General features: G+C 43.0%; 1 long non-coding RNA gene across 1 annotated transcript in view; it reads left to right on the forward strand.

The window, feature by feature from the left end:
- The window catches only part of LOC121142416, a 43,705-nt gene extending 24,615 nt beyond the window's left edge, over nt 1–19,090 (forward strand). The window contains exon 4 of the long non-coding RNA XR_005879436.1: nt 18,310–19,090. This is a non-coding gene — a long non-coding RNA (uncharacterized LOC121142416). The remainder of the gene's footprint in view (nt 1–18,309) is intronic.
- The last annotated feature ends 5,707 nt before the right edge of the window (nt 19,091–24,797 follow it).

Below are 24,797 nucleotides of genomic sequence, written 5' to 3' on the forward strand. Positions count from 1 at the left end.
AGCTGTGGAAAGCTGTCACAGAGGAGGAAGAGCCTGACCACCAGAAGTCACCTCCCCACCGTCACCTCTGTTTCCGTCTACAGCTACGCACATCTGAGGGCTTTCTGTAAGGCCCTTCTTAGGCTTTTTTGGTCAGCTGTTCTCCATCTGTAAGTTTTAGTTTCACCCAAAAACATAGACAACTCAGGTCGCAGTAAAGAAGCCTGCACGTTTACCTCTTTGGAAAAGTGAAGCCAGTGAGGCCTTGACACATCCGAAAAACTGCGTCAAATTCTGACTCAGTTTGTTACCCAGCCTGATTTGTCCCCAGTCTGGGGTTCAAACGTGAGTCTTGTGACTTTTTTTCACAAGCACATCCTGGGCTGGTAGTTCTAAGACGACCCAGCAGAGGTACGCTGAGGCACGTTTAATGATCTTCTCTGGGGTAAGGTGGTAGTAACGGTGAAGTCACGTTTGTGGAGTTTGCCAATTTCTGTGCTGCAAAAATCCCCTTCTGTCTGATTTTAAGTCACTGCCTGTGCGTCTGTACAGCCATGTGCACTGCCAGTTCTGGTCAGTGGTAAGAGAGTGTTGTTGCGGGTCACGGTGTGCACAGTCAGCTCCGGTGCGCACTAGGAACTTCCGGTTACAGGTCACAGTGTGCGTTACGGAAGTGAAGCAACTGTATAGATCAAGGTCTCATCAGGTTCAGTTGCTTAATCTTTGCCCTAGATCTGAACTCACTTTTCACTTCAGTATGATTTGAATTCTTGTCTCTCCAGGGATGACTAAAGGTTAGGCCTATCCATTTTGTTGTCCCTTGAACAAATGTCTAGGACATTTAGTCACCAAGAATAAATAGAAAAATTATCAACATTTCTAGAAATTTTGCCAAGTCTACCTCATCTTGGGTGGCTGGGGAAAGGCCCTCTTAGATAAACCTGAACACAGGACAGTGTTGCCCTCATGTGGGCTGGCTCTATGCTGTGATGTGGAAATCCCAGCATTTTGGAGAGATTTTGTTTGGGATGACTCCCTACCTAGCCTTTCTGGATGGGGAATGAACTTCCCAGATGCCATTCTTATGCAAGTATTCTACTCACTGAGCTACTCTCCCAGCCAAGACACCACTCCTGAGTTTAAAACCCCACTGAATGTGTGCTCCTGAAGTCTTATCATGAGGCATCTTGTAAGGTTCTGGGATGGCCCATTTTCCTCTCAGCCTATAGCTGGTTCCCATGCTCATGCCAAGATTATAAGGCCACTCTTACCTGGTCTTATGCTTTCTTCTGAGCTAGTGACAAAATGTTTTGATCAAGGGTAAGATCTCTGAAGACCCACCACTGACTATTTCAAATATGCCAATGGGAATTCAGCAGCTGGGATACCAAAGTAAAACAAAACAACAAGACAAACATCAACATGGGCGAATACAGCAGGAAAAGACCCCTTAGTTTGAACAGATCATTTCTTCTAATGAGCAATGCTGAGCTTGACAGTGTGAGTGGGAGCACAGCTTTCTTTAGCTCTTTATAGTCTACAATCATCTTATATGAGATGCCACCTTCCTGGTTCTGGGGCAGTTCTGTGAGTCTGCTTGCATCTTCCTGACTCAAAATCTTGAAGATCTTGGCAGCTTGTGCTGCTACCTAACCTGAGGCTAAGAAGGAGGGGCTAAGGAAGAGGGAAGACTGCTCCTACCTGCTCCTATCTGCTCCTACCTGCTCCTACCCGCCACATTCACTGTGCTAGCCACATCCATGCTGGCTCTTATTCTCTTATAAAACCACCAGACACTTTAGTTGCATAAGGAGATTCTTGTTTTCTTTTTTCTTTTTCAAGACAAGGTTTCTCTGTATAGCCTTGGCTGAATTGGCCTTGTAGACCAGACTGGCTTTGAACTCACAGAGATCTGCCTGCCTCTGCCTCCCGAGGGCTTGGAGTAAAGATGTACACCATCACTACCCAGTGGAGAGTCTTATAGTAGTAGAAATAAGTAAACCCATTTTTAAACTCAATTTTAAACTCTACTTAATTTTTAAGCCCAGTGAATTTTGAGCAATGAGGAGCAGGTATATTAGCATCAGAAGAAATCCAAGAGTGTTTCTCTTTCTAGTGGTGCTGTGGTGAATGAGAATGGCCCCCATAGGTCCCTATGTTTGAATGCTTTGTTCCCAGTTAGTGGAACTGCTTGGGAAGGATTAGGAGGAGTGGGCTTGTTGGAGGAGGTGTGTCACTGGGGATGGGCTTTGAGGTTTCAAAAGCCTAGACCAGGCCCAGTCTCTCTCTCTCTCTCTCTCTCTCTCTCTCTCTCTCTCTCTCTCTCTCTCTCTCTCTCTGCCTGGTACCTGCAGATAAGGATGTAAAGCTCTCAGGTACTACCCCACTGCCATGCCTGTCTACTTCCCACCGTGATGATCATGGGCAACTCTCTAAAACTGTAAGCAAGCCTCCAATTAAATGATTTCTTTTATAAGAGTTGTCTTGTCATGGTGTCTGTCTCTTCACAGCAATAGAACAGTAGCTAAGAGTAACTAAGACAAATGCTCACACTGCAGTATAAAGTCTTATTTTTTGAATTTAAAGGTTATAAATTCATATATGTTGTGGTTGTTAATTTGGTGTTCTTGTGCAACTCCTAACAGTGGGAGTGGGGGTGTCTCCTGCTCTTTGGACCCTTTTTCCTCCTACTGGGTTGCCTCACTCAGCCTTGATATGAGGATTTGTGTCTAATTTTATTGTAACTTGTGGTGCTTTGTTGGATTGATATCCCTGGGAGATCTGCTCTTCTTTGAAGGGAAACAGAGGATGAGTGGATCTGGGAGAGAGGGGAGGTGGGGCGGGATTGGGAGGAGGGGAGGGAGAGGAAACTTCAGTTGGCATGTATTGTAAGAGAGAATAATAATACTAATACATGGAGATGTGATTAAAATTCTTTAGGAGGAAGTGTATCCAGGCCTCATGCAGTTGGTACAGAGGGTTTGATAAGGTCAAAGCACTGTCAGGTGCCAGGGCCTGCTAGACACTGAGGCATAGCCAGGCCCATGATTCCGAGGGAAAAGGAAGGCAACATGTTCTTTCTTTGTGGGTTAACTCAAGTGGCTAAACTTTTAGGCACAATTCCCTTAATGATAGCAAGATGTGAGATAATTTTTCATTGATGAGAAAGAAGTTTATAAAAGCTTTTCTATCAAGATTTCTGTTTTAGTTAGGATTACCATTGCTATGATGAAACACCATCACCAAAGAAAGTTGGGAGGAAGGGGCAGCTTACAATTCCTCATCCCTATTCACTACTGAAGGAAGTCAGGACAGGAACTCAAGCAGGGCAGGAACCTGGAGGCAGGAGCTGATGCAGAGGCCATGGAGGGGTGCTGCTCACTGACTTCCTCTCCATGTTGGGAATACAGAGGTGCTTGTCCTTACAGAGAAGCCCCAAGGGAACCAGGGGTGTCTCCTCAATGGAGGAGATAACAATTGAGTACCTGCATTTCATGCAGAAGGCTGAGAGTGGACTTTAATGACCTGGCGACTGTTTTGCTCTCTATGGAGCAGACCTTAGCCACCTTTTGCTATAGAGGCAGACCTCACCCAAACTCCCCAGAATGGTTATCCCAGACTCTTCCCTCCCTAGACCATTACCCATCCTTAGGGAAGATGTCACAAGTACTTTATGTCCTGCTGACCTCTATGCTATGGTTAGAGACCACTCTAGATCCTAGGACTTTCAGCTATAAAACCCACCCTCATGGTCACATCCACTTTGTAAAGAGTTTCTATGGAGTCACACTTTTAGCTTTATTGTACATCTAGAATTGGAATGATTGGACTGATTGTGGCCTGGAAACCTTTTCCTAAATTGTACTGTGTTTTAAATATGCATTAGACTCCCCAAGGTCTGATCCAGGTTGACAAAGTCAATCTGCACCATCTTTTCATTCTCATCTCTTCATGAGGATAGCTTCCCTGTATGACACCTGCAGGGACCCTCCATGGCTTGCTTAGTTTGCTTTATTGTAGCACCCATGACCAGGGGTGACACCATCTACAGCACCCATGACCAGGGGTGACGCCATCTACAGCACCCATGACCAGGGGTGACACCATCTACAGCACCCATGACCAGGGGTGATGCCATCTACAGCAGACTGGGACCCCCGCATCCACTACTAATTAAGAAAATGCCCAGCCGGGCGTTGGTGGCGCACGCCTTTAATCCCAGCACTTGGGAGGCAGAGGCAGGTAGATCTCTGTGAGTTTGAGGCCAGCCTGGTCTACAAGAGCAAGTTCCAGGACAGCCTCCAAAGCCACAGAGAAACCCTGTCTCGAAAAACCAAAAAAAAAAATGCCCTACAGGCTTGACTACAGCCCAATTTTATTAAGACGGTTTTCACCATTGAGACTCCCTCCTCTCCAGTGACTCTAGCTTGTGTCAAGTTGACATAAAATTAGCCAGCACAGTCACACTAACTCTTCATAGCCCATGCCCACCACCCTCTCCCTACACTGAAACTAGTCTGCTCAACACAAACGATGCAATATTTTACTTTGTGTCTCACTAGTAAATTATAGGCACTCTTAAGTAGCCCTGTTGTCTGCACACTCACACATATTGTTGTCTATTATACATCAGGTTGAGTAGAATTTCATTACTGTTCTAAAGTCAATGCATCCCCCAAGTGAACTTTGTCCCAGACTTAATTCAAGGGTGAATCTTCAGCCAGTTTCTTAAGAAAAAAAAGCTTTAGAGTTGGTGGGTATGGATGACTGATCCATGAATATTACACTGATTGCATTTTTTAAAGCACTTAAAGTACAGCATAAAACTTTATTACATCCACTCTTATATGACACACTGTATCAAATACTTAGATTTCTAATTGAAAAGAAAATCTGAGGCTTTTCATAGCAGTTTTGCCATAAAAAGAGATTTCTGTCTCTTATAAACCCTTGAAAATGAGGGGTCCTTCTTGAAGCACTCAAAGATCCTTCGTATTTCTAATGCTTAGTGTTTCGAATGACCCTCACAGGTCACAGATTAGACTAGTAAATATTTATGGGTGCTGGGGTGGGGTGTAGAGCACTGTGGGATCATGGGTTGGATAGTAAAGTGGTAAGACTAGGAAATGTATAATGGTAGTTGAACTTAGCAAAGAAATAGAGATGGATACAGTTATATCTTTATTTTTGCAAGTGGATATATTACTAGAATGTGTGTCTACAGGAATAACAATGGTTAGCAAAGAGATTTTTTGTATTTATTTATTTATTTATTTATTTATTTATTTATTTATTTTTGAGGCAGGATTTCTCTGTATTGTCCTAAAACTCACTCTGTAGATCTGGCCTTGCACTCAGAGATCCTTCTGCCTCTGCCTTCTGAGTGCTGGGATTAAGGGTATGAGACACTATAACTGGTCAAAGAGCAATTTCTAAAGGAACAGAACAAGCTTGAATTAACTCTTCAATATAAGCTATGCAGTAATAGTTGATCATGAATTACAGTGGCACCAGCTGGCCCCTCTGCCTTATAAATTCTCCAACTTTGTTTCAGGCTTTAAAGACTTCTAGAGGATTATAACCACTGCATTTAGCTTTCTGTCATGTTTTTCATTTCTTTTTTTAAAAATATTTTTTATGTTTTTCGTTTCTAACTCTCAACACAAATCCTGCTGTAGTTGTGTTCAGCTGAGGGAAACAGGCTCTCTTGTTTTTTTCTTTCCTTTTTAAAAGAAATCCCCTCCTAGTGGTAATGGTTTTAACCCTTTAGAAGACTTACTTACACGTCAGTCTAATCATTCAGATCTAAATCATTCTGATCTGTCAGAACTTCTCCTACTTCATAAAGATCATGATATGCAATAGGGCCCAGTAAAGCTACTACTAGTCTTCAGGATACTGCTGAATTAACTTCTTTTAAAATTATTTTATTTTTTCCGGGCAGCGATGCCTTTAATGCCAGCACTTGGGAGTCAGAGGCAGACAGATCCCTGTGAGTTCGAGGCCATCCTGGTTTACAGAGCGAGCGCCAGGATAGGCTCCAAAGCTACACAGAGAAACCCTATCTCGAAAAACAGACAAACAAACAAACAAACAAACAAACAAACAAACAAAAAAGAGTTTTATCTTTAAAGATTTTATTTTATTTTATTTTATGTATATAGGTATTTTGCCTGTACGTATGTCTGTGCACCAAATTCATGAAGTGCCAGCAGAGACCAGAAGAGGGCATCAGATTCCCTGAAACTGGAGTTATAGACAGTGAGCTGCTGTGTTGGTTTGCTGGTTTGTTGGGAATTAAGCCTGGGTTCTTTGCAAGAACAGCTGTGTTCTTAACCACTAAATCTTCTTTCCAGTCCCAATTTCTTTCTTAATTCTTCTCTGAGCACAGTCTCATCTGTCCTGGAGAACTACACACCACCCCTCACAGGCCATTTCCACACAAAAGTCAGTCCTTCCTCTATTGTACTCTAGTTAATGGTAGTGATAGGAACCTGAATCTCCGTGTGTGTGTGTGTGTGTGTGTGTGTGTGTGTGTGTGTGTGTGTGTGTGTGTGTGTGTGTGTAATAACACCATGGCCAGCAGAGTATTGATCTGTGAGAGGCAAGAAGGAAATTCAATTCAACAGGATTCAGTAGCTGTGTTGGTTCAAACTTCTAGAGTCTGACACCAGGGAGTTTATTTTAGGCATATTTAAGCACAACACAATTTGGAAAAAGGCTTCCTGATGATGAGTAACTCAATCCTGTGCGCATAATAAAGTTTAAGACATGTCTACACCATAACTCTTGTAAAGTACAATGACATCTTCCATAAAGATAGGATCTATAGATTAAAGAAGGAAACAGGTTCAAGGAAAACAAGCTCATGATGGGGATGGAAGTGGGTAGTGCTATAGATTGACTGAGACCCACAATTTCAAGATAAGGGGCAAAGGTCACTGGGTTGTTAGCCGTGTCCCAGTCTTCTGAGCAGAAAACAGGCTATACATAACATTCCTGGTTTCCCAAGTGGTTAATGTGAGCACAAGGACCTACATGCCTCCTACATCCAATAACCATGTGTTCCTAAGGGCCATATATACCAGTCTATTATGGAATTATTTTCCCCACATTGTGCCAGATTAAATATTGTCTCAGTTAGGGTTTCTATTGCTGTGAAGAGACACCATGACCACGGTAACTCTTAAAAAGGAAAACATTTAATTGGATCTGGCTAAAAGTTCAGAGGTCCAGTCTGTAATCATCATGGCAGGAAGCATGGTGGCATGCAGGCAGACATGATGTTGAGAGTTCTACATCCTGATGGGCAGCCAGCAGGAAAAGGGAGCCACACGGGGCCTGGCTTGGGCATTTGAAACTCCACAGCCCACCGCTTGACACACTTTCTCCAACAAGGCCACACCCACTCCAACAAGGCCACACCTCCTAATGTCACTCCCTAATTCAAATATATGAGTCTGAGGAGGCCATTCTTTATTGTTATAATAATAATAATAATTATTATTATTTTGGTTTTTCCAGACAGCGTTTCTCTCTATTGTTTTGGAGGCTGTCCTGGCACTCGATCTGTAGACCAGGCTGGCCTCGAACTCACAGAGATCCACCTGCCTCTGCCTCCCGAGTGCTGGGATTAAAGGCGTGCATCACCAACGCTCACCCAGCTTGAGGAGGCCATTCTTATTCAAGTTACCAGGAGTATACAACTCCAGGGTGCATGACTAGTCACATTGCTCAGTTCCCCATTCCTTGGCACTCGGCTCTCATGTCCCACAGTCACAGGAGCCACACTGTCTGAGGCTCCCTCATTTCCTGTTTAAAGTTCTCCCAGGTCAAACATTTTAGATGCTTGATCATCACAGGCTCCTGACTGGGCCATTGGCCCCGTGCCTATGCTGAATCATGCTTCCTCCCCTTTTCTCTGGATTAAAGGTTGGCTCGAAGAGGTATTGCCTGCCATTTCGATCTCTCCACCTCCTCATTGTCCCATTCTCTGTCGCGGGATATTTGATCACACTGTGACACTCCCAGACTGTTAATAAAGTCAACTTTGAATCAGGGGGTGGAGTCAGTGGCTAGCTGACCAAAATTAGCCATAGAGATTTTGGAGGACTCAGGATACGACAGAGAGGACAGGAAGGAGTAGGGAGAGGCTTAATAAGATTATTGACCTTATGATCTGGGAAATGGGGAGAGGGCCAGATGGTCATTCCTCCGCTGCTTTCTTAACCTATCATTTTTATTTTTTATTGTTTTTTCGAGGCAGGGTTTCTCTGTGGCTGTGGAGCCTGTCCTGGCACTTGCTCTGTAGTCCAGGCTGGTCTCAAACTCACAGAGCTCCACCTGCCTCTGCCTTCCAAGTGCTGGGATTAAAGGCGTGCTCCACCAAAGCCCAGCGACCTATCATTTTTTACCCCAGTGTTTGACTCCCAAGTTTGGAACAGAACAATTAACATAAACACTTCATCTGGCTTCCAATGCGTGGCATGAGGGCACACTAGCACACAGCAGCTTATGCTGCCACTAATGGGACACACTGTCCCACGTGCTTCTGCAGCCTCCAAAGCCACAGCAGACACTGGCTTTAGCACACCCTGGCCTCAGGCACCTCCTGCCACCCACCTAGAACCCAATCGCCGCATTCAGGAGGCCTCATAACCTTGCATACCGTGCTGTGCCCTAGCCTCATTTTACGTGGGCTTCTCCTGCCTGTACCCCTACATCCGATTCTCAGGCCGCTTGCTCTGCCTCTTCGTGGGCCGCAGACTTTTCTTGGGTCCACTCCCTGAGTCACTTCTCGGTCTTCTCAGCTGCCTCCATACTTCTTGTACTGCAGCAGCCACACACCCACCTTCTGTGCCCTCAGACCCGACCTCGCAGCACAGCGGCATCCCCGCCCCACTGTGCTAGCCCTGCTGCCTGGGCACCCCATTATGGCCCCCAGCCCCACCCCAGCGAGTGTTGCTGCCGCTGTGCTGTTCACACACCCCACCCGCTCCGCACAGCTTTGCAGTCACTGATGTGAAGAAGCAGAAAAGTTTGCAGATCTGGTGAGACACTTCGGGATTCTTAAGGAGGGAATTACTTTTTATTAAAAACAAATCTTTCCCACGTTAAGAAAGGGGGAATGTTATTTACACCGCAGTGTTGTGGAATAATCTTTCTGGACACCGTGAAGATGTGTTTTTTTGTTTTTTTTGCCAGGGTGCTTCCTGATTGGCTTGATAAAGTGCTGAATGCCAATAGTTAGGCAGGAAGAAGTTCGACAGGATTTCTGGTCAGAGAGAGAAAGGAAGAGGAGATGAATCTAGGTGCTGGGGAGACGCCAAGAGAGGCGGAGAAGCAGGACATGCAGGAGCAGAGGTAAAAGTCACGAGCTGCATGGCAGCATGTAGAATAATAGAAATGGGTTAATTTAAGTTATAAGAGCTAGTTAGAAACAAACCTGAGCTAAGGCTGAGCTTTCTTAGTTAGTAATAAGCCCCCATGTTTTTTTTTTTTTTGTGATCTGGTGACCCCAAGAAAAGTCAGCCTACACGGCAGGGAGTTAGGACTCTGTATAGTTCTACAATGGATGGCTTGAAAATGGAAAAAAAATAAACGAATGGATAACCAACTTAGCTAGGATTGACATAATGTTGATTATAATTATTATCAGTTTGGTAATTCCTATCTTATCCTTAAAAATGGTTTGATAACTGTGCCAAGTATGAAAAATTGACTGATAAGATTCAAGTCTTAGAAAGACCTACTAACAAAATTAAGAAAAATATTCAGACACAGAGGAGCTTAGAGCAGAACCTCCTGCACCCTTGCATGATGAAACTTGGACTGCTCGCCCAGGGTTAATAGAAAACCAACCTTAGTTTATCCAGTTACCATACAAGAATGACCTGAGGCTATGCAAAAGTCAACTGGAATCCTGTAGAAATGTTTGATTTGAGGAGATTTAAGGAGGCAGTTATTTCATGTGGTATGCATTCACCCTGTTATTAAATTCATAAGCAACTTAGAACAGATTATCCCCCAAGACTGGAAAGATTTAGCTTTAGCAATATTGGAAGCTGGGCCTCAGTTACAATGGCAAACATGGTGTAAAGTTGGATCTAGGGCCATAAAACAATGAAATAGGCTAGAGGTATTGATATTTTCCAAGACCTGTTTCTCAGTGAAGGCCAGTATGCTGGCTGTAAAGCCAGCTTGGATTTGATGATTACACTTTGGCTCTATGCCATATAGCATCTTTGAATGCTTGGGAAAAGACTAAAGAATCAAAAAAGAGGACTGAGTCATTTACTAAAATTACACAAGGCCCAAAAGAAGCCTTCACTGACTTTTTTTAAATAAACATTGACCAGTTGTAAACAGAATGATATCAGATCCAGAAGTTAGAAAAATATTAATTGAATCTTTGGCTTTTGAAAATGCTAATTCAGAATGTGAAAGGATGATTAGGCCTTTAAAGGCAATGGCTTAGAAAATACAGCTAATATTGAATCTCCACTTATGATGCTGCTTTAATAGAAGTGATTTCTAAAGTTTTAAGAAAAATCAAAATGTCAGATGTTTTAAATGTGGCAAACAAGGTCATCTGAAAAGGGATTGTAGGCAAGGCATTCCTAGAAACAATGTTTTTTCTTTTCTAGAGATAATTCAAACAGATGGCTCCAGTCTTCTGAAATATGCAGGTGTGGCTAATGAATGCAGATCAGCAAGGGGCAGGAAAGGCAACCCTTTGCTGACTTTTTTTCTGTTGGATTAGCGACTGTACACAAATCTACTGATATCTTAATTATTGCCTGTGGACCCACAGCCCCACAGTCAGCGTCCTGCTGGCCATTCAGGCCAGTCCCACGGCCCCAGCTTTGCCACGGCCATGATATGTAGGTTTGAATTAAGTCTCTATCATTCTATTTATCAATAAGAGTCAGGAGTCAAAGACTGGGGTAAAACCCTGCCAGCTCAGAGAGGTTGAGTAGCTATGAGCTGACCTTGCTTTTTGACAAGAGACTCTGCAAGAGGCTTGTTTCTTTCCTCCTAGAAGCTCAAACTCTAGTCCCTGCCCTTCCCTTCCTGCGCATCTTCTTTATCCGAATTGCTGGTTTCTTGATGACCAATTCCCATCAGCTACTCATTGCCTCCGCCCCCTGATTCAAGGTGGATTTTATTTAATTAATGCAAATGCAAACTCAGGGTTTACAGTGTGACTGAATATCCATACCACTTTGCTGCTGGGAAATGCTAAATACTCAGTATATTGAAGAGTTGACCAATCCTTGGAATCCACCTATATTTGTCATTGAAAAGAAATTTGGGAGCTGCTGAGATGACTCCATGGTTAAGAGCTCTGGCTGCACTTTGAGAGGACCTGAGTTCAATTCATTGCATCTGACACTGCACATTGCATCTGACACATTGCATCTGACAGCTGGCTAGTTCCAGTTGATCTGACATCCTCATACCAATGCACATAAAATAAAAATTATATAAATCATTAAAAAGAAATTTGGAAAAAGGAGAATGGTAACAGAGTTGAAAGCTATTATTAAGATGATCCAGCCAATGGGCTCTTTATAGCCTGGAATTCCCTTGCCTTCTCTATTACCTAAGGATGGTCTATTATAGGATTGATTTAAAAAAACCATTTTTACTACACCTTTACAAAAACAGATAGGGAAAAATTTGCCATCACAGTGCCTACTTATAATCCCCAGACTGTTAAAAGGTATCAGTGGACAATTATTCCACAAGGGATGCTAAATAGCCCCATCTTGTGTCAATTATTTTGTACAACAGGTATTGAAATAATAAGTAAACTGTTTCCTCAATCTATAATTTACCATTATGTGAATGATATCTTACTAGCTGATTCAGATGCAGATACATCAGAAAAAATATTTGATGAAGTAAATAGAATTTTACCTTGTTGGAGATGACATAATGTTCTTGAAAAAAATACAAAGAAGAGATTCTATTAATTACCTAGGATATAGGATAGATTTACAGAAAATTCAACCACAGAAAGTACAAATCCAGAGAGATCAATTACAAAGTGTTAATGATTTTCAAAAACTGCTGGGAGATATTAACTGGCTATGGACCCCAATCAGATTAATAGCTCAAGAACTAAATAATTTATTTCAAATCTTACAAGGTGATAGATTTAAATAGTTCCTATGGGAATGGATCACACACATCTGTTGTCTGGGGTCCTAGAGATTAAACTGTTGTTCATTTTTTCCTCAACCTATGCTATTGTATCTTATCACTGTAGTTTGTCATCACTGGAAGAAGGCTTTCTGAGATTATAATGTAGAACTACAAGCTAGGTGGTTTAAAGCAACAGAAACTTCACTGTCATAGTCCCAGAGGCCAGAAGTCTAAGGTTAAAGTACTAATAATGTCTTGCTCCTTCTTAAGGTTCTGGATGGGAACTATTTGCATCTCTCTTCTAGCTACTATCAAGGGAGCCTCCAGCATTGCTTGGTTTTTAGACACAGCATGGTTTCCCATCATATCTCTACATCATCTCTCTGTTGTCCCTGAATCCAAATTTCCCTTTGAAAATGTCTCTCCGTCTCCCTCTCTCCCTCTCTCCCTCTCCCTCCCTCCCTCCCTCCCTCTCTCTCTCTCTCTCTCTCTCTCTCTCTCTCTCTCTCTCTCTCTCTCTCTCTCTCTCTCTCCCCCACCCTGTGTGTGTGTGTATGTGTGTGAGTGTGTGTGTGTGCGCGTGCACGTGCCCACGTACATGTGTGTTTCAGGTGCTCAAATAAATTGAGAAATTAATGTGCTAGAAAACATATTTGCTTTTTGTTTTTTCATTTATTTGCATATGTATGTGTGGGGACATGTATGTGCCATGAAAGCGTATGTGTACAGGTCAGAGGACAGCTTGAGGAAGTTGGTTCTCTCCTTCCAATATGTGGGTCTCAAGGATTGAACTCAGCTCATCAAAGTTAGTGGCAAGTACCCATCTCTCTAGTCATCTTTTGTTTGTTTTTGTTTTTTGAGATAGGACCAGGAGCTTTCTAAGTTGATCATGCTGGCCTACAACTCACAGAGATCCACATGCCTCTGCCTCCTAATGCAGGGCTAAGGGTGCTTGTCACCACAGCAAGCTTAGCCACCGTATTTTGCTTCTGCTTTGTTTGTTTGCTTTAAAGATTTATTTTTGGTCAGGTGAGGTGACGCACACGTTTATTCTATTGGTCAGGAGTCAGAAATAGGTAGATCTCTATAAGCTCCATGTCAGCGTGGTCTATATAGTGAGGCCCTGTCTTTAGAAGATTTATTGTTCTTTAGATGTAATTGTGTCTGGATGTGTGAGTGTATACCATGCATGTGGGTGTCTGGAGAGGCCAGAGGAAGGTGGCAGGTCCTCTGGAACTTGGAGTCAAGCTCAGGTCCTCCAGAAGAGCCAGACACACTTGCTCTTCATTGCCGCACATCCCTCCGGCCTCCCACAGTTTGCTTCTTGTTTTTAAATGTTATTCTTATTAATTGTTTGATAATTTTATACATGTACACAATACATTTTGGTCATTTATCTCCCCATCCCTCCATCAAACTCATCCCAGATCCACCCTTGCTGCCTCCCAACTTTGTGTACTGTCTCTTTTTAAAAACAATAGTCCACTGACTCCATTGTTTGGACCCATATACTCGCGGATGTGAACAATCCACTGGAGCATGGCCAACAGCAAAAGCCACACTCCTTTTAAAAAAAGAAACTCTTCTTCCCCAGAGGTGCTTGACAATGACTTCTCAACCAGCGCTGGGGAACTCGTGAGCCATCCTGGGATAGTGACTGGTTTGATCTTGTACAGGTCTTATGAAGGGAACAGCCACTACTGTGAGTCTCGTGGTGTCCATCCAGAAGACACTGCTTTGCTCCAGTCCTCCCTGACCTCCGGCTTTACCAGTTTCTCTATCCTGTCTTCCACGATGGTCCCTGGCCTTGTGGGGAGTGGATGTGCTACAGAAAGCCCATCTGTGGCTGAGCACTCCCTAAACACCTATGCTGTGTACCCCACCCACTTGTGAGTTTCCTCGTTAGCTACCATCCACTGCACAGATAAACTTATTTGATGTAGCCTGAGAGTGCACTGATGTGTGAGTATAGAGACACTTTTAGAAAAATAATGGTAGACCTCTGGGGCCGACATGTTCCCCAGCCAAGGGCCCTTGACCAGATTTACAGTACCAGACATATGTTTCCTCCTGTGGAGCAGACCTTGAATCCAATTAGAAAGCAGTGGGTTACCCCATAACATTCATACCACTATTGCATCCACAGACATCTTCCCACATCAGCTATTATTGCAGCTCACAAGGTCATATTTTGCTTCATAGTGCAAGCAATAGATACTTTGGGGGCTTCTGTTTCCTTCCTTTCTCTCCTTTTACTGAAAGTCTAGACTAAACCATGAGAAACTGACATTTGGGGGATGAGAATGGTCAAATATCAACTACTTGCCCTGAACATTTAGGGATAGCTGTTGAGTGCCAACCTGAGGCTTTCCCTAAGTCCTGATGAATGAAGGAACATGACTCCTTCTCTAAAGCAGGGGAACATGCTTGACAGAGCCAGTTATAGCCTAGGGCCAGGGCCTTGGTACCTTTCCTATGAGGCCCTGATGTATGGAGAAGTTCCTTCTCTAAAACCAGGAATGTGCTTGGGAGAGCCAATAAGGGTCTAGGGCCAGAGCTTTGGGGGAGCTGCAGCCTTGGATCCTGAGAACCCAACTCTTCCCACCTTAAGGGGCTATGGTTGTCATCTCCAAGGCTGCTGTGGGCTTCATCTGTGCTGCTTTTGAGGTAGCCTGTATTCCCATTGTGTAACATTTCTTGATAAGCTTCCTGCTGGCTTCATCCCATTGCATAATGGCTTTATGTTGACTGTTTCCTTTTGGCTTACACAAAAGGTATATAAGATTCTTTACTTAATAAACCTGCTTGCCCAAGAGCCATCAGCTTTTACAAGACCTCTTCCTGTCTCCTTTCTCTTCTCACTCCCTGGCCATCATCCCCCAAGTCACCCTACCAGTCATTCTTCCATAGCCATAAGATCAGTTGGATGCTCGCTCCAGAACCAGAGCTGGTTAAGCTGGGGTGGCCAAGCCACAGGAGGCCCCAGGTCCTGGGAGAATTTCTGGTACACACTGTAGCCCTGGAACAATAGGGAAGGCTCAGCAGATGGGATTGAGGCCCCATAGAGGTGAAACTGGCAGCTGCTTCCCCATGAAAACTCCAGTAGAGTTGAAAGCCGTGCCTGGGAAGTGGCAGAGCTCACAGCTTCCCAAGCCACATACCTTTGAGCAAAGGCCACCACTTATTTCCATGCACACTTTCAACTAATTCTGATGCCTACAGGGGAGTGGGTTGTTGTGGCATCTTGTGTTTCTTGGAACTTGGCATATTAGATGTGAAGCTGAAGGAATAATATACCATTTTTGCCTGTTATCTGGTTATAGATGGGAGCTGAGACAGTACAGGTTCTTTGTGCCTGTCATTTGTCTTCTCTGGACAGCCTTGTAGAAGTTCTAGCAATCACCCCCCCCCAACTGAAATCCTGCCAGGCACGTTTTCCTTCCACACCTTTATGTGGATCTACATTTTTCTCTCTAGCCCACCTCCCCGGCTCCCAGTCTCACTCTGGTGTGATCATGAGCAAAGTGCATTGCAGCGTATGAACAAGCTCAGCCCAGGGAATGATGTCAGTTGCCATTAGTGGGAAAACTGTTTCCTTACTTTAAGGCAGATTTCGCAGGTGTTGTCACAAAGCCTTGGCAGTCTTGTCTTCTGGTTGTATTTGACATGTACGTTAGGCCACTGCATTAATTTTTCATCATGATTAAAAGAAATAACTCACAGGACAATTTAGCTAAGTTTAGGGCTACAGGCTCACTGTGCCATGTGCACGTAGCAGCCTGGTTCTTATTGCCACCACAGGGAAAATGGCAGCCCTTCTACTGTGACTCTCTGAACTCCTAACGGATTACCCAGGTGCCCAGATTCCAGGACAGCAGGCAGCATTGTCACTTCCCTAAGGGAATTCTTGGGACTTCACAAGGCCACCCATATAGAGGGTGCCTGTCGCCTAGATGGGCCCCTCCTTCATTCTTCCCTCACTCCTTAGAGTCTCCTCGGAGTCCTTCCGGCTAGTACAAGACTCCCTGTCATTGCCGTGTCACCACCGGAGAACTAGAGACAGCCTGATCTCAATATGAAGCCTCCGGTTTCTTCTGAGACAAATAGAGAAACTTCACTATGCCTCATGGGCCTGAACTTCCCTCTGCTATGCTGTCTGTCTGTCTTTACCAACTCTTCTAATACACTTTTACCCAAAAGGACCATCTTTCTCAGTGTTGTGCTTGAGCCCAGACTGAAACCTTTCCATTTAGACTCCCCATTTCAAAAATTTCAGTGAATGGTCGTTTGGTTTCATCATTTAGGCTGTGCTGAGGTAGAACACCATGGTGGGGATCACATGGTGGAGCTAGGCAGCTCACTTTATGGCAGACTGGAAACTGAGAGGCAGACATAGCCCCCAACAACACACTGCTATTTCAATTAGGCTCCACCTCAGAAAGTTTCCATTACCTCCCAGTAGTGCCATCAGTCATGGATCTATCAAGGGATTAATCAGTCGATTAGGTCAGAGTCCTTATAATCAAGTGACCTTCAATGCTCGTATCCATAAGGTAGAAGCCAAGCCTTCTGCTCTTGAGTCTTTAGAGGAAACACTTCATTCATATCGAACTGTAATTGTCCACAGGCAATAAAATGCAGATAAGGCTTCTTTGGGGCAGCACTAGATTGGGTCCTCTGGAAGAGCAGTGTGTACTCTTAACTTCTCATTAGCGTCTCTTTATACAGTACTTTCATTCCTGTCAGGATGGTTACATTTCCCCTACTCTATTTCTACATCTCAGTCTTAAGGTAAAATATGTCTGTGTCTGAAACAAACATCTTTAACACAATGTAAGCAGGACTTAGGGCAGCACTCAGTTTGAGATAGGTATAAGAATCATGTCTACAGTCTGAAGACATGACTCAGGTTAAGAGCACTGGCTACTGTTCCACAGGTCCTGCGTTCAATTTCCAGAAACCATATGGTGCCTTCCAACCATCTATACTGAGATCTGATGCCCCCTCTTCTGGCAGGCAGGGAGACATGCAGGCAGAACACTATACATAATAAATAATTCTTTAAAAAAAAGTTTCTATACTTTGGGAAGGTGTAGTGAGCTTGCTATGCCAGAACCGTGGATGGAGATTTTTGTGGTTTTCCACAATGTCAGAGTTTATTGACTAACAGTAAATCAATAAGGTATAAAGGTTCTAATGACAGCAACTTGCCAGATAACCCCATCTACCTTGGTCATCTGGCCAAAATGAATGTAGATTCTTTTATCTTAACCTCAGTTGCTATTAACTTTTGTATCACACAGCGACAGCACACACTAGGTATATGCATGTGCATGTGGTTTACAGAACAAATACAAGTTAAAGAGGCTTCAGCTAGTTTCAGAGGCTTCAGAAGCAGGCTGATAGAAATGTGGGTCCTATGGATAAGATGAATGCCAAATGGACTACAAAGAAGTGGCAGTTGCTATGGAGACCCAGCTGTAGGAAAGTCAGGGTGTAAGTGAAGATGGACACAGGTGAGGGAGCCAAACCAGGTAGAGCAGGGAGTGGAAGGTTCAGGTGAGCAGGTGGCAGTCAAGTAGGCCACAGCAGCATCAGGGGGCTGAGCCAAGATAAAGTCCCAGGGACAGTCAGGAGACCTCTGCTCATCCTTAGTGTGCACACCAAGTATTAGGTGACAGGTTTGCGTGGTGCCTCTGCCAATATAATTGATAGGTGTTCACCATGTTACAGAGTCCAGGTGAGTGAGTTATACCCTCCCCTAGCCTGATATTTCTGGTAGTTTGGGGGGCCTGGCTACTCTGAGAGAACGTTAAGGTGGCCATGTGTCCCTCTAGTCTCATTTCACCCTGATAACTTATAGCATGGCATCCTGTTTTCACAACCAGGAATGGGCTGCATGGGTGGCGCCAATAGATGGTGCTGTTCACTCGTCTATGCAAGAGTTCATCATTCTCCTCCCTCAAAACGGTGTCAGAAGCCATTTGTAAATGAAGTTTGTCAGGGCAGAGCAGTCATAAATCAAATTCTATAGAAATACGGAGCGACTTAGAGCAGAAACAACCTGGCCTCAACAGAAGGTCTGGAACAAGCAGCTCCACCACGGTGCTGGCTTCAGACAGGGTCACCTATGAAGCCCCAACTGATCTGAAGGTCATGATTCCCCACCCCGTGCCCCAGGTGTTGGAGAGAAGCACTGCCATGGCCAGCGTGACTTCATCTGGACTCTGACCACTCCCCGCCCTGTGTCTCTGAGGACATTGCTGGTTCACCAGCCATGCTTTCATCACTGCCGTCCTTCATTGCCAGGGTGAGATCTGTCTTGACGGGCTGGTTGGATCCCATAATATGTCGTAGACTATTATTTTAACTGAGCAAACATGTGCTACATTTGTTTATGTGGCAGACTATTACTTTAACTGTGCAAAGGCGTGATACTTTTGTTTACGATGCATGTGCTTAATTACGTAAAGATGTGTTGAATTTGTTTCACTTTGCCTGACTAAGGCACCTGATTGGTCTAATAAAGAGCTGAGTGGTCAACAGCTAGGCAGGAAAAGCATAGGAGGGGCTGACAGGCAGAGAGAATAAATAGGAGGACAAATCTAGGTTCGGCATGAAGAAGGGGGAGAACAGGAGAAGAAGGAGTGAATGAGGGACATGCCAAGGGCAAGAAGCCAGGCAGATGCCAGACAGACAGAGAAGCAGTGAAAGTAAGATATGCAGATCTAAGAAAGGTGATAAGTCCTGAGGTAAAGGTAGATAAAGAGAAACAGGTTAATGTAAGCTTACAAAGCTAGCCAGAAATATGCCTAATATTCAAAATTAATAATAAGTCTGTGTGTCATGATTTGGTGGTCAAAAAGAAAAAGCCTGGTAGCTTGGTACAGTGATGTGTGTCAAAGACCTGCTGCCAATAAAACCATTTAAAACCAATTTAAAGTAAAGAGTTATAGAAGTTTCTTTGGGGGAGGTTATTGTTGTTGTTGTTGTTGTGTGTGTGTGTATGTTTGTGTGTGGGTGTATGTTTTGAGACTCATAGCCTGACTGTCCTATAAGTCACTCTGTAGACCAGCCTGGCTTCAAACTCACAGTGATCCAGGTGGCTCTACCTCCCAAGTACTGGGATTAAAGGAATGCACCATAATACAAAGAAGTGAGTCTTAAATCAGCCCTACTGCTGGGCGGTGGTAGGGCATTCCTTTAATCCCAGCACTCGGGAGGCAGAGGCAGGTGGATCTCTGTGAGTTCGAGATCACCCTGGTTTACAAGAACTAGTTCCAAGACAGCCTCCAAAGCCACAGAGAAACCCTGTCGCGGAAAAACCAAAGGGGGGAAAAATTAAATTATCATTTGGGGCTGAGAGAGAATTGGCTTTGATCCAAAGTATATTACAGGATGAATATGTGCACTGGTTGGATCCAGAGCTTGACTGTATCCTGGTTATTTTAACTTCTATGCATTCTCCCGTAGGAATTCTTTTCTTTTCTTTTTTTTTTTTTTTGAGACAGGGTTTCTCTTTATTGTTTTGGATCCTGCCCTGGAACTCACTCAGTAGAGCAGGGTGGCCTCGAACTGACATAGATCCACCTGTCTCTGCCTCCCAAGTGTTGGGATTAAAGGCATGCGCCACCAACACCAGGCCTCCCATATGCAGCGAAAAGATAGTATTTTAGAATGGATATTTTGCCACATAAATAGAGTAAAAAATTAAAAACCTATGTAGAAAAGGTTTTTGAATTGATTCTGAAAGGAAAATTGAGACTTTGTCAATTAGCAGGAATAGACTCAGCAGAAATTGTGATAACTTTTACTAATGGTGAAATTTCCTCATTGTGGGCAGAAAATGAATGTTGGAAAAGAGCTTGAAGTAATTTTTTTGGGAGAGCTAAACAACAAATATCCCAAAAGCAAGAGACTTCAGTACACACACACACACACACACACACACACACACACACACACACACACATTAATTGGTTTCTGGAGCCCCTACATTCTATACTGATTCAAATAATTCAGGAAAGGCAGGTTATCAGCCAGAAAAAATAAGTGGCTCAAAGCTCTTATGATTCTGTTCACAAGTCAGAATTATTTGCTATTCTTATGGTATTATTACATTTCTGGAACCTCTTAATGTAGTTATTGATTCTCAATATGCAGAAAGAGTTGTTTCATATATTGAACCTCCTGAACTTATTCCAGGTGATTCAAAATTAACTTTGTTATTTATACAATTACAACAAGTAATCAGAAATAGAAATTATCTATTGTATATAACACATATCAGATCCCATACCAGGCCCCTTATCATAAGATAATGATGAAATTGATCAGTTATTGGTAGGAAATATGCTAGAAGTCTTAGAATTTCATAAGAAACAATGTGCTAATCGTAAAAGTATGAAGAAAGATTTTTCTATCACTTTGTAAAAAGCCAAGGAAATTATAAGGAATTTGTTCTACTTGTTCTTTTTTTTTTTTTGGTTTTTATGAGACAGGGTTTCTCTGTATTGTTTTGGAGGCTGTTGGTCCAGCCTGGCCTCGAACTCACAGAGATCCGCCTGCCTCTGCCTCCCGAGTGCTGGGATTAAAGTCTTGCGCCACCACCGCCCGGCTCTACTTGTTCTTAGTATACTCAATCTCCATTATCTGTAGGAAGTAACCCAAAGGTTACTCAAAGGAATGAAATTTGGCAAATGGGTGTGTTTAATTTTGTGGAGACTGAAAAATTAAAGTATGTGTACCATGTCATAGATACATATTCAGGATTTCAATGGGCAACTGCTTTAAGTTCTGGAAACTTTGTAATTACACATTCATTAGAAGTCATGACCATTATGGGAATACCTGTAATTGACAATGACAATTCTTTAGTATATGTCTCTAGTAAAATGAAAGTTTTTGAATATTACAACATAAAGCACGTTACAGTTATACCACACAATTCTACAGGACAAGCAGGTATAGAAAGATCTAATCACACTTTAAAAGATATGCTAATAAGCAGAAAGGGGTAATAAAGACCTCCAGAGATAGATTACCCAGTGATTTATTAACTTTAAATATTTTAATTGCTAATGAGAAAGGAACAACAGCTACAGAGAGACATTGGGCAGTAGAAAAAACAGCTGCTGAATTAAATCAGCCTGTATACTTTAAAGATGTGTTGACTTGAGAATGGCAACCAGGATATGTATTACATTGGGGAAAAGGTTTTGCTTTTGTTTCTACAGGAGAATAAAACTATGGATACCATCAAGATTGATAAAGTTAGGTTTGAACAGGAGAGACCTCTTTAGCAGGAGAGGTGATAGTTCGCCAAACAGTATGGCATTAAATTTAAACTAACTTATAAGACTAACAAATGCCTTTCATTTGATAAGATGTAACCTGCACCCCTCAAAGGAACTTCCCAAAGCTAGGGTTGGGACAGGGTTTTGTTTTTGTATTTCCAGGAGAATAAGAGAATCCAACTGAGGAATCTGAAGACCACTGGACAAATGAGACAGCCAAAGAAGCATGAATCAAGAAGAAAATATGTCCCAAGAAGAGTAAATTGGTCTAATGGTATAGCATACATCCAAGAGGGTAGAATATTTGATTCTGATGCTCTCTACAAACATAAAAGGCAAATGGTATTTTTTTGTGGTCCCAATTCAATTAAAAATTAAAGCTAACTTTGGAGTTGGAACATGGCTCTCTCCTTCTCTAAATCTAAGCATGCTTGTTAAAGGAAAATCCAAAATCTTTATCTCATGTCAGAAGAGACACCTGGTATGGGACAGAAGAAAACCAAAATTAAGGGACTTTTCTATTGCCACTAATACCATAATTCTTTGGTTTTATTTTGACTCTTTAAAACTTTTAAGGTACAAATATACCTTAAAACTTATAAGATTATTATATATCTATATGTAAACTTTCTGCTGTGACATTAGTGGTCATATAGAGTACTGCCATATCTAGTTTCTTGTACATGATTTCAGGTTTGAGTCTGAACCTGGGTCCCCTGGAACAGCAGCCAACACTCATAACTGTAGTGGGAATCTAGTAGAGTCATTGTATCCAGGGTACACATTAGAATGAAATAGTTGTTTCTCACTGTATCCAGGGTAACTTTAGACTGTAATAGTTGTTTGTTGGAGGTACTTAGACCTTGAAGAAATCATTGGAGAGAAAAGTGATTGTTTTCTATACTTTATAGAGTTGTTTTTCTGAGGGAGACTTCCATCTGTCACATGGCTTTGGCACACCCTGAGTGTTTTGCATTGTTGGGTACTGCAAACAGAACACAGTAAGGACTGAAGTTGCAGGGGAGTGATGATTTCCTTCAGAGAACATTTAGAGTAGATCAAAGGGGCTTTGGTATGAGGAACATGTTTTACACAAAAAAACAAGTTTTGTGTCATGATCAACACATACCCTTCTGAACAGTAGCTTGAGGTTCAGCCCATCAGAGGCTGGACCTCCCTGCTGCCACAGAGCCTGAATGACATTCTGGAGAGACCTTCTTTCTTTGATTGCCCCATGCAACATAAAATACACACTTAACCACCGAGCCGTCTCTCTAGCCCCACCCACTGCAGTTTTTGAGTGCCACCTTACGTGGCTTCATGAGCTCCCTTCCCCCACATAAGGGAATATTAGTAGGTCTGATCTTACAAGGGTCTTGTGTGGGTATTCATGATGGCTCTGTCATTGACTGCAGCAACTGTACTGTACCTGGAGAACAGTGTTCCACCATCTTTAAAACTTTAGTGCCTAAAGCTTATTCTCTCTCTTTTTTTAAATATATATTTTTTATTTTGGTTAGAAACAATCTTGTTTCACATATCAATCCCAACTCCCTCTCCCTCCCCTCCTCCCCCGCCGTCTTCACCAGGTCCCCCACCCAATCTCCATTAAATGATTGCTCTATAGGACATGAGAACATACTTTAACGTCTTTATTTCCGGGTATTTCTCATCCCACTAGGATAGTTGCTCTGCAGCTTAAAGAAGATCTAAGTTTATGTGTGAGTGTTAGGGTTTGGTGCACGGGTGTTTGCTCATATGTGCATGTGTGCACCACATTCATGCTTTGTGTCCATAGGATTCAGGAGAGGACATTACACCCCATTACAGTTGTGAGTGGGCGCTGGGAACTGAATGCAGGTCCTCTGCAAAAGCAACAAGTGAGCCAGCTCTCCAGCCTCAAGAAAAGGTATCTCTTAATAGCACATCACAAAATGTTTCTGTATGTCAGGAGTTACAGATACTCTTAGTAGACCCAAAATATGCTATCTTTTCATAGATTTCAAGAATCAAATCTATTTGTACTCATAAAAATAAATTAACAGGGCTTACAACTTCCCCGAAGCACTTTGCAGAACTGAGATAACGATTAACCAGACCACACTGGTTATACCTCTTTTTCTACTGTGTATCTCATCTCTTTAATTGGCATGCTGGGACAGGAGGCTAAGTGGTTTGTTGGGAGTCCTAGGGGTAAGTCTTATGTCCTAAAGCTCAATAATACTTTTTTTTTTGAGACAGGATTTCTCTGTGCAGCTTTGTAGACCAGGCTGGTCTCGAATTCACAGAGATCCGCCTGCCTCTGCCTCCCAAGTGCTGGGATTAAAGGTGTGCACCACGACTGCCCAGCTTCAATAACACTTTTGACCAAGACCCCACTCCATCCATCTCTTTGCTTGAGACTGTAACTATCTTAGCAGGAATGAAATAGTCTCATTTTATTTTATGTGTGGAGGTGTTTTGCATGTATGTTTACATACCATGTGCCTACAGAGGCCAAGAGAGTGCCAGATCTCTAAGATTGGAGTCACAAAAAGCTGTGAGCTGCCATGCCGATACTGGGAATTGAACTTAAGCCCTCTGGAAACACATCGGTGCTCTTAATTGCCAGGAATGAAGATATTCTAAAGACTCACTTATGTTCTTCAGAAGATGGGTCTCAAGATGTTAGTATTTCTTCAGGAATTTTATGCAGGGAGAATAAAAAAGCTGCTACCTAGTGAGACTACCTTAATGGAGAGTCGGAAGCTCAGACAGTGATGAGTCAATGAACAGCAAGACCACACCCCCACCAGGGCTGCTAAGTTATGCATGTTTTCTACCCTCTGTTTAAACCCCAGTCAGGGCCTGGAAAATTGACTTGTCCATTAGACTTCTTTTTTCCTCTTCCCAATGTGGCCAAATTGAACAAACCACCTTATCAGCTTTTCACTGTTGAGGCAGGATAGGAAGATAGGAAAAATCCTGAAGATATAAGAGGAAAAGAGCCTTTCCCCTGGGCAGGAATGGGGCTGTCTGGATCATGCATGGGCGAGCCAGAGGCTCCAGCAGAACAAATTCATCTGGACCTGTAGAGGTCTTGTGAATGTAGAGAAGCCCTGGAGAAACCAGGAAGATTAAACACGCAGCTCTCTTCTTTGACAGAATGAGGCCCATAACTGCTCTTCCTGGAATGATAGGAATGATGTAGTTTTACAACCTGGTGATCCTCTGCTGTCTGATGAGACAGGCTCTGCTGTATCTCCCAGAATTTATGTTTTCACTTATCCAAGACCTTTCCCCAAAATATTGAGCATTGCTTTTAGATCAAAAAACCCACGCTTATGAGTGATGTCTCCTGCTTTACAACAGCCTAAGTGACTTCTATGCTAT

This window comes from Mesocricetus auratus, unplaced genomic scaffold (assembly GCF_017639785.1).
Source record: "Mesocricetus auratus isolate SY011 unplaced genomic scaffold, BCM_Maur_2.0 Super-Scaffold_100009, whole genome shotgun sequence".
Taxonomy (NCBI): Eukaryota; Metazoa; Chordata; class Mammalia; order Rodentia; family Cricetidae; genus Mesocricetus; species Mesocricetus auratus.